The sequence below is a fragment of the Xenopus laevis genome, chromosome 9_10S, assembly GCF_017654675.1.
Source record: "Xenopus laevis strain J_2021 chromosome 9_10S, Xenopus_laevis_v10.1, whole genome shotgun sequence".
Taxonomy (NCBI): Eukaryota; Metazoa; Chordata; class Amphibia; order Anura; family Pipidae; genus Xenopus; species Xenopus laevis.
The window spans coordinates 41,165,444-41,176,747 of record NC_054388.1 but is presented as its reverse complement, the minus strand read 5'-3'; positions in this window follow the sequence as shown (position 1 = coordinate 41,176,747).

The following is an 11,304-nucleotide window of genomic DNA, read 5'->3' as shown; positions in this document are numbered from 1 at the left end:
AAAATGCAGCGCAGCGGAGTTCCCGGGCACCATCTTCTGTCAGCTTGTATTCTTTCAGGTCTCAACACCAAACACCAAGCCTGCCAGAGCATGCACAGGCTTTGTGTTGGCAAAGAATGAATGACCTCACTAATTGAACTCCACATTTCTATTATTTGGAACAAACTATTATTATTCAACCCGATTTAACTATGTTACTATGTAATTTCTACCAAAAACAGTGATTGATCAGTTTGGTGATGTCGGACTGCTATTATTCTGAACACAACTGTACACTTGCGTTTAGCTCCAGATCAGGTGTTAGTTGCCTAGTAGGCATGTACCTGTAGTTATCTGCAGCTGACTTCTTGTCTCCATCATAAGGACACTGCTTGCATCGGGATGCTCAGTCACAGGTGGCAAAAAGTGCAGAAATGGATGCCAAGTGTGAGTATTAATGCCTTAAATTGTCAGAACTAAATCTCCCTCTCTTTGCTGATGCCGAGATCCTGCAGTTGATATTTGTGATTTGAAATAAAAGCATAGGGTTTTGCTTTTTCAGCAAGATTTTGTGAACAGTCAGCATGATCCTTAATAAGAAAAGATATCATGCCAATACTGGTTAATGCCCTTCCATGCAGACTGCAGATAATCACATAACCTGTAGAACTGTGTCTGTGGAACAGAGCTGCAATTAGTTTATGGATGCTCATATCCCTCTACAGAGGTAAGAGAGCAGAGCTATGATGCTGAGCCTCTCCCTTTCCTATTTCCTGCATAATGTTTGCTGCTCTAGAGCAATTATTTCAGACTGATAGCGCATGTTTGTCTCTCGGCATAATTACTGCATGAAGTCTCTGCAAGCTTGGGTTCCAATGTAATTTCTATACAGCAATTCTCTGATGGTCTGACACTGACTGTCTTTTGGAAAGAGTTTCAGCTTGGCTATGTTTCAGATGTTTATTAGAGTGTATGCTTCACTTTAACCATACCTCCCAACATTTTGGAAGTAAAAAGAGGGACATTTTTTTTCCCGCACGTAGCACAGCAATTTTTTGACCACACCCCTTTCTGTGGCCACACCCCCTAATTACCATGTTTGTTTTACAAAATTTGGCAGGTTATGAAAGTTTGAAAATATTTCTCCTTATCTAAACTGTGTTTTTGTGTCTCAAAATTGTTACAAAGTATCTTATTTGCACCTGTTAGCTATTCTGGGCTCTCTGCTAAAAGCCGATTAAGTGAGAAACTTTGTTTCTTTTTCTGGCTGTTCAGTGCAGAAAAAAGAGGGACTTTCCAGTACAAATGAGGGACTGCGGGTTGAGCTGTCAAAAGAGGGACTGTCCCTCCGAAAAAGGGACAGTTGGGAGGTATGCTTTAACTGCTGCATGTGCTCTCTGCTGATTTAAGTAATTTAAGTACAATCTACAGTGTCTCACTGCAGGCCTATGTGTGGATTTAATCACTGTACAGTGTCTCTGCAGGCCGGTGTTCCATTATAACACTGTACAGTATCTTTGCAGGCTGGTGTTCTGGTATAATCACTATACTGTGTACCTGCAGGCCGGTGATCCAGTATAATCACAGTACGGTGTCTCTGCAGGCCAATGTTCTGATATAATCACTATACTGATATAATCACTATACAGTGTCTCTGCAGGTCGATGTTCCAGTATAATAACTGTACAGTGTCTCTGCGGGCCGGTGTTCCATTATAACACTGTACAGTGTCTCTGCAGGCTGGTGTTCTGGTACAATCACTATACAGCCTACCTGCATGCCAGTGTTCCAGTATAATCACAGTACAGTGTCTCTGCAGGCTGGTGTTCCAGTATAATCACTGTACTGTGTTTCTGCAGGCCAGTGCAATTGCGCTCTCTTTACTAGCAGAGCCAAAATTCGGAATTTCACCCGTTAAAGTTACCAGAAAGGGCTTTTTTGCAACCCCCTGGTAACTTGAGTGCTGCTGCCTCCTAAGGCAAGTTTCTTAAGTTGCCCTGGCAGGCTGGTATTCTTGCATAATCACTGTACAGTGCAGGAGAGGCGCGTGATATTTTTGTTCACTGAAGACAAAATCAAAGAGGTGATTAGGCTGATCTATTGCCTCTGTTAGTATTGGCTCATGAAATCATTAGCAGTGATAGAACAGGGTGCAAAGGGAGAGGAAGATGAGGCCGTTAGGCATAAGATATTATGATTATGCCAGTGACTTGGATGAAGATGGATCTATTTTATGGGTGACATTATTTAAGAATGAGGATATTGGCTGAAAGGTCTATAGAAACTGCACTGGAACTGATTGGTTTATATTTGGTAACTGATTAGAGAAAGGGCAGACCCTGTTGCTGCTGGAGGTCAGGGTTCTGAATGATTTACAATGTTTGCAATATAGAATATATTCTATAAAGTACAAGATATTACAGCGGGGGGGGGGGGTCCTTCAGCCTACAGAGGCCACAGGGCTTACTATAATGGCTTAGATGTAACGCAGCCATGTGAATACCTCTAACTTCAATTTACAGGATTTTTTATAGTGTGTTTTATTAAGGGTTTGACTGGTCTACTAGAATTCCAAAGGATTATCTAGTAGGGCCCAGTGTAGAATAAATCCCATCAACTCATCCTTATTTCCACCATGGGTCCTTTATAAAACGTTTACAATTTGGCACTGTCTATTTGTAATTGCTGTGAGAATGGCCCCAGGGAGTCTGGTGGCCTGTAGGATATTTAGCTTAGTAAATGAATTTCTCTGTTGGCACAGTTTGAGTATGTTCTACTATTTGATGGATAAAATGCAAAATAACTCTGAATATTAGTCTTAGGTCAGCCAGAACATTGGTTTTCAAGGAGCTTTAAAATTGGCTGGAACTCAAATGAAGGCAATTAAAATTGACTGAAGGTGAAGGATTATTGATGTGCACTTAACCTGTGAATGTCAGGCCAAATAAAATGTTTAATCTGCAAGACTGGATGATTTTCTGTACTATAAGAGCAAATGCTTAGCTACCCCATCACTGTTAAATGGCATAAGCATATAAGTGCCTAGGTTTTGAGCCACATCTCTATACAAGATGCAATCTGTACATCCGGTTTAATGTGACACAATACAAATTCCCTTTCTCCTGTTCGCTTTAGCATCATAATAGTTACTGTCTCAAATTTGTTTGGATCAGATGGATCATCTGAATCCTTCTGCCGCATAAAGTTTGGATTTCTAAACACACAGATGTCAGAACCTTAAATGCAAAAGATCAATTTTCGGTACATGTATGGTGACCCAATGATGATATCTATGTACTGGGAGGTTTCTCAGTTGGACAGGTTTATAAATTGGATCTGCTTATGCACCCTGCTGGCCAAATATGGTGAGTTGGCAGATATCAAAGAGAAAAGGAACCACAGCTGGGACGGGGGGCCCTGAAACAGCAGCACTGGTGGGCCCCCAGTCCAACCAAAAGCTGCTCTTTGCATTTGTGCTTTAGAATAGGCTCAAAGCTTCAATGGTCAGCAGAACTGATCTATATATGTATTGCAGATCCAGTCAACGAGAAAATGGCAAACAAAATGCAGTCACAGGACTGGAAACAATCCAATTGACCTGTCCCATTATCCCTGCATGAGCTCCCTTAGTTCAGCGGTGGAGGAATCTGGCACTTCTAAAGCTTTTAGAGAACCCATGCTGTCTAAAACAGTTAATAATTACTTTCCTATTGATCTCTGTCCTGGTCTTGGGTTTGCAGAGTAATGGGGGGATAAGGAGAAAACTGTCAAGAGCTAGTTACTGTATGTTCTGTGATATGTATCGACGGGTCGAATTATGCTCCTCTGATCATTCTCTATTTTCTTTCATCTGACAATAGGCTCCCCTTCTCCCAAAGCACTACAAACCACCACAGTTGGCATTAAAGAAAAGGAAGGGGGTATCTATCTGGTAATGCTTTGGAAGGTAAACAACCCATCTTGAGGGGAAGATTTGGACAAATCTTGCAAACATTGTCTTAAAGGAGAACCAAACCCTTTATATTAAAATCCGCTTCCCCCCTACCCTACATATACCTCCTCCCCTCCAGCCTATGTGTTACATTTGGTAAATATCCCTAACTCTTTACTTACCTCGTTGCAGATTCAGTGCATCGGAGTTCACAAGCGCCATCTTCTTCTCTTCGGTAATCTCCATGAAGTAAGCACTGTATCGGTGCCTGCGCAGTTGCAGCAGTCTGCCAGTTTTCTAACAGCTGCGCATGTGCGAAAGTCACGGAAATTGCTGAAGCGCTAGAAGAAGACCCACAGATTACCAAAGAGAAGAAGATGGCACCAGGTCTGGACTGAGAATTAAAATAGGCCCTGGCATTTTAGGTACACAGAGGCCCAAACAGCCCCCACCAGCCCACTAAATACTGACTTTCTATGGCTCCTTATAGCAGCCCCTCTGGCATTTGCCAGAACCCACACATTACCAGTCTGGGTCTGGATGGCACCCATGAACTCCAATGCGCTGAATCTGCAATGAGGGGTAAGTAAAGAGTTAGGGGCATTTACCAAGGGTAACAGCTAAGCTGGGGGGGAGCAGGGAGGGGGGTCTGTGTAGGGTAGGGGATTTTAATATAAAGGGTTTGGTTTTCCTTTAATGCTTAGCAAAAATTAATGGAGCCCAAGTAGTTGTCAGACTTATTCGGTTGAAGTCCCTCTGGAGATCTAACATTTGGTCAAGGTCCCCCTTATTTAACAATAATGGTACAGATAAAGGAGAATATAAAGGAGAATATTGTTGTGTCAGCTAAATGTTCATCCCAGATACCACCTTAATTGAACTTCAACCTTTGCTTTCATATGTATCTTGCAGAATAACTAAGCTTTCTTCCAAGATCTCAACCAAACCATCGGGCTCAGCCCCACTTGGTAATGTTCCATTCTTCTCAAGGGTAATGCAGCCCCACAGTTGGGGAACCACTGTTAGGAGGTTGACTGATGATGACAAACGAAGGATGAATATTTTGCAGCTAAAACTAAAAATTATGAATTGTATATCCCTTTTGTTGAGAAAACAAAAGGGATATACAACAATTCCCTTCTCTTGTGTGATTGTTCCAGAACATTGTTATCATGATTAATAAGAATCCTTTCCCCACATGGAGTTCTGTATCAAGTTCAGAAATCCCTTTAATCTACTGTCCCACATGACGCACATCTTACCAAATGAGGAGGCTTACAATCAAGCCACAGAAATGATCTTTCCCCATTCAAAGGGGACAAGAAATACTTTTGAAACCTATTATTGATTGCTTGAACAACAAAGTGCATAAGGGGTCTCCAGCAAGGAATGCAAGTGCATTGTTTAAAATAGTCTTTTTTTAAGCGGTATGGAGAGAACACAAAGAGAAAAAAGTGTTGTATTGCAGCTTTTAGTTAGCCCAATAAATGTCATTTTCTATGACAAGTTTAAAAAGACACTCCTGCAAAATGCAATGCTAACAATAATGCAATGCTAACAATAATGAGTGTGGACATCAGTGCCAAAGCACAGCGCACAAAGTAGGCCAATACAAAAATGGGGGGTTGTGGGTGCACACCTCAGGCCAATTTCAAAACGTTTAGAGCCCTGTCTAAATGATTCAAGTAAAACTGCAAGTGAATGTAATTTTGAAACAAAGTAGGCCGGCATGAAGTTTTTTTTATTTAAGACGAGATGATGTCCCTGCAGCTAAACTGTGTGGGCACAGATTTACATTGTCAAACAAACAGTATGGTAGAATAAAGTTTGAGCAAGTTAGTTTGCTGAGCAAATTATTTTACAGAATAAAGATTCCCATATGTTGGCAAAAACTGCCTGACGATTTTTCACTTCCGAACAGCCCATGGATGCCTGTTTTGATTGGTCACATTCATAAGTCTATCTCAGTGGATAGAAAATTACTTTGATCTCTATTCTATTTTCTTTTGTAAGAGCAGGAGGGTTTGCTTGTTTTAGGGTTTAAGTAGCCTATTTCCAATAAGACAGGAAAGGTAAAATTCAAGACCCCAGCCCTTCAATCTCTGCCTCCTCCCACTCGTAGGGAAAAGAAAAATATTGAGCTAGATTTTATGGCTATCCATTATCATTTTCCTTGTCTATAATTAAGGAGCAACTTGGGATACTCCAACTAGGAGACCTATTTTAAATTGATTTATTGTTGGATTATTGGCACTGGTCACTTTATAATCAATTAACTTGTATAATTGATGAGGGTGGGATATGGAGTGAGAGACTTGGTTTCATGAATTGATAAGCATTGGCACTTTATCATTTATATGCAGTAAAAGAACAATCCTAATGAATTGAAAAGCACTGGCACTTTAGAAGTTATTTATTGCAATAGAATAATTCATTTTGTGTATGTGGATTAGTTAATGGAGCACATGAGTTCATGGAGTTAATTCACAATCACAAGAATTAATTACATTTTAAGTGAATTGATTGGCTGTTGTATTAATTTATGGGATTTATAAATTATTAATTTCACATAACTATTCAATTCATTTTTAATGCTAAATCAATCAGTAATAGTAATAAGAATTAGAAAGTTGATCAAGAGGTGACCTATCATAATTGGGATTAAGTTGTGAATTAATTGGTCTGAAGGAAACAATTATCCAAGTTGTTTTTACATTGGTTTCCCTGAGTGGGCATCATAATTAAAAATTATCAATCAGTCACAAAAAAGGTTTCTTTTTTCTCTATATTAGAAAATTAGGACAACTGAAGCACAGGTCTATTTAGGGTAGGGGCACACTGGGCGATTCGGGGAGATTTAGTCGCCTGGCGACTAATCGCCTCATTTTTCTCCCCAAGCGCCTTCCCTCTGTCTTGTGTCAGCTATAAGGAAAAGTCGACTGCAGCATGGCACATGCGGCGCTTCATATTCTGAAGTCGGCTGAAGTTGCCTCACGAGGAAACTTTGGGCGACTTCAGAATACAAAACGCCGAGTATGCCATGCCGCAGAGGGAAGGCGCCACAAAGACGAAGCGATTAGTGGCCAGGCGACTAAATCTCCCCGAATCGCACCCCTACCCTTATGTGGCTAAGAACAGGTCCCCTCCATGAGCCAATGGTTTGTACAAAGGCTTGAACATCAAGATTATCCTAATCTGAGGCACCATGGGGGGGTTAACACAGAGGGGTGCACTCCCAAAGTGTATCCCCTGAAATCTTAATAATATGCATGGTCTCTCCAGTGTCGTTTTTCTCTTCAAATGTCTGATACTGAAAGTCCAGTTTGAAGGTCAATTAGGGTAAGATTGGGGTTGAAAACATAATTGCTGTCCAAAATATTCTCGGAGTGATGATCGATTGACTCAAACACTGATATTTTCCTATATTTGTAACCTTGTTAAGAACTAAGGAGCCCCTAACCAAAGACTGGAACAACCATTGGTCAACTCTGGCATAAAAAGTGGGTTGTTCCATGCTTGACCTGAGTGGCACATCTAAGCAAGGTATTTTATAGCATTAGTGGCTGTCACTTGCTATTACTGATTATAGGAGAATTCAACCCTTTAGCAAAAAAAAACTCACCCCCACCCCAGACCCCCTCCCTCCTTTCCCCAGCCTAACTGCCACCTCGGGGCACCCTTACTTTTAACTTACCCCTCGGCACAGATTCAGGCATTGGAGTTCCACGCAGTCATCTTCCGGGTCTTCGGTAAGCTGAGACGGAGACCAGCGAAGCGTCACATGCGCAGTTGGAGCAATTTACCGGTTTGTGACAACTGCCCATGCACCGAAATGGACAGAAATTGCCAAAGCACCAGAAGAAGAAACCAAATGGTGGCACACACTGGGCCAGATTCAATTCCGTGAGAAAAGATTTATCATGAGAAAACTCATACATGAGATTCGATTTGAGGTGCAATTCAATTCAGGAAAACTTATCTCACTCTTGAAAAAAAAAAACGGAAATGAATTTGGAGAAACTTTTTTTCTCCTCGAATTGAATCTCATCCATGAATTTTCATGTGATAAACCTTGAGATAAATTTTTCTCTTGGAATTTAATCTGGCCCTATATGTGCAAAGGTATATGGACACCTGCCTTTCCAACATCTTATTCCCAAACCAAGGAAATAAGTTGCTTTGCAGCTATAACAGTCCATACTTTCCCTGGAAGGTTCCTACTAGATGTTAGAACATTGTGTCCGAGATTTGGGTTGGGCAGTGATGTTGGAGATTAGGTCTGGTTCACAGTCAGTGTTCAAATTTATCCCACAGGGGTTCAGTTTGGTTGACCTCAAGGATTTGTGCAGGTCAGTCAAGTAATTCCAGTCCCACCTTAGCAAACTCATTTTTGAATGGACATCACTTTTTGCATTGGGGAATTATTGTGCTGAAATGGGAAAAAGTGTTCCCCAATCCATTGCCACAAGATTGGAAGCATGGAATTGTCACATATGTCATAATATGATGTAAGCATCTGTATTAGCAATGATGGCATCTGAATACATTAGGCCCTATAGTATACATTCTCCATGACAATCTCTTAAAAGAGGCCACTGCTTCACTTTCACTTCAATTGTGGGCCACAGTCAATTTAGCACATTTCCAACAGAAATATCTGTAACAGAGTAACAAGCCATGCAATAAGCCAGGCGTCTGGGAGAGAAGTAGATTTACATCACAGGTAACCCTGCTGGAGGGAAATTAATGCAGAACAGCAAGGGGACCAGCCAAATCTGTGGACAGAAAATCTTTTTGCTGGGTAGGAAATTGAGGTTAGAGATCCCTGCTGGTGACAAAGCCGGGAAAGCTAAAGGTACCCTAGAATAAAATAAATATTAATATAAGCAGGCAGCAAGAAGAAAAGGAAAATGAAAAGGAAATGCATGTGAACGATAGAGAAGATAACAATATGTGAAAAACGATTCCTTCTCTGCATGTCTTGTGTTTATACATATGGGGAGAGTATGGCACTGCTTACTGAGTGAAAAGGATATTCATTAACCCCTGACATTCATATTATCTCAATACAGGAGGGAAACAACCTGCCCAGATACTGTCTCCTTTCCTACCTCCAAATGTCAAAAAGTCCCTTCAAGTCCCCCCCCCCCCAAACCCTTGGATATATTTATCAAAGTGTAATGAGACAATTAGCCAGAAAAATAAAATCCAGAATCCTATGCAAGTAATTAGAGCTGTCCAGTTCAACCTTTTCCTTGTTAATCACCATATATTTGTGAACCATCCAGTTCTCTTCTTCATACACAGCATGTATATACAATATATATATATATTATATATATATATATATAGATATATATATATATATAGATATATATATATATATATATAATATATATATATATAGATAGATATATATATATATATATATATATATATATATATATATATATATATAGATATATATACACACACACACACATTAATAACAGTCTGACATCAATAACCTGATCAATAGCTGTTTTAGGTAGACATTATACTGTATTTCTACATGGCAAATAAATTACTAGCAGGTGTAGTAGAGTAATAGAAACCAACAGACCCAACAGACTCATGACTTGACTCAGGCTGCTGATTCTGTGTAATTGAATCAATAATTGAGGCTTGTTCCAAATAATAGCAGTGTTAATAATATTAGTTTGTTCCAAATAATAGCAGTGTGGAGTTCAATTAGTGAGGTCATTGATTCTGTGATAAAACAGGTGTCAATTACGGCCCTTATTTAAGAAAGGAAGGAGCAAATGTTGTGCATGTTGGTTATAGTGTATTTCTCTCTGATAATCTGAGTAAAATGGCTCGTTCCAGAGATTGTTCAGAAGAACAGCGGACTTTGAATAAAAAGTTGATTGGAGAAGGGAAAACATTTAAAGAAGTGCAAAAAATGAAAGTCTGCTCAATTAAAATGATCTGAAATACTTAAAATGGCAAACAAAACCTGAAAGATGTGGAAAAAAATAGAAAACTACCATTCAAATTGAATAAAAGAAAGATAATAGAAAAATAGACAAAATGGCAAAGACTCAGCCAATGATCAGCTCCAGGAAGATCAAAGGAGGTCTAAAGTTACCTATGATACTGTTACAATTAGAAGATGCCTATGTGAAGCCAAGCCATTGTTGAAAAAAAGACGTGCTGAAGAGCTTACAATTTGCCAAAGAACTCATTAACTGAGAAATGGTGCAACATTTTGTGGACTGAAAGCAAGATTGTTCTTCTTGAGTCAGACAGTTTGTCAGACGACCCCCAAACACTGAATTCAAGTGACAGTACAGTGTGAAGACAATGAAACATGGTGGCACAAGCATCATGATATGGGGATGTGTCTCATACTGTGGTGTTGGGTCTATTTATCACATACCAGGGATCATGGAGCAGTTTCAATACATCAAAATACTTGAAGAGGTCATGTTGCCTTATGCTGAAGAGGAAATGCCCTTGAAATGGGGGTTTCAACAAGACAACAACCCCAAACACACCAGTAAACAAGCAAAATCTCAAAAACTTGTGGGGTAACATCAAAAATGCTGTTTCTGAGGCAAAACCAAGAAATACAGAAGAATTGTGGAATGTAACAGGTGCCAGAATTTGGTGGACTCCATACAACACAGATGTGCAGCAGATCTCAGAAACACTGATTATACAACTGAATATTAGTTCAGTCATTGAAAGCAAAACATTTTTCAGTTTATGCAGTGAATGTTTTTAGTATGTAAAGAAGAATGCAGACACTGCTATATTTTTTTTTTTTTTTGAACATTATATTTTTGATTATTGAACAACCACACATTTGATGATTTTTTCTTCATGTTTTAATTTGGAATAGAATGTACAGCGTTCCCAATGCATTTGCGTGTATGGAAATAAAATTTCCATGAATCGGTTAAAAGAAATAAATGGTGAAACTATCAATATCTCCTGAGTGCAGGATTTTCTTACAGGCGACTGACGTATAATTATGTATCCAAAATAATGCTAGCTGACAGCTAATTAGTGTAATTCTGTCAGTAACTGTCACTTTGCTTTACATTTTTGTAAAAGGAATGCGGCGAATCGGAGATTTGGTTAGGGATGCAGCACATTTCTAGTTCTTAGGGTGAACAAACTTTTTTGTTGGGGCAGTGTGTAGGATCATCATGTGCAAGTTACCCAGGCACCCAGACGGGGTACCCATGGACCACCCACACAGTCAAGGAATTGGGGACTAAGGCAACTTCTGCCTACCCCTAGTTCTGTCTCTGTCTAAACCCCACTAAGCTGATTTGGGATGAATTGGCTGGAATGGTAATAGATTAATGTCTATCTAGTGCAGATCATTTGTGTACAACTTCCTATTG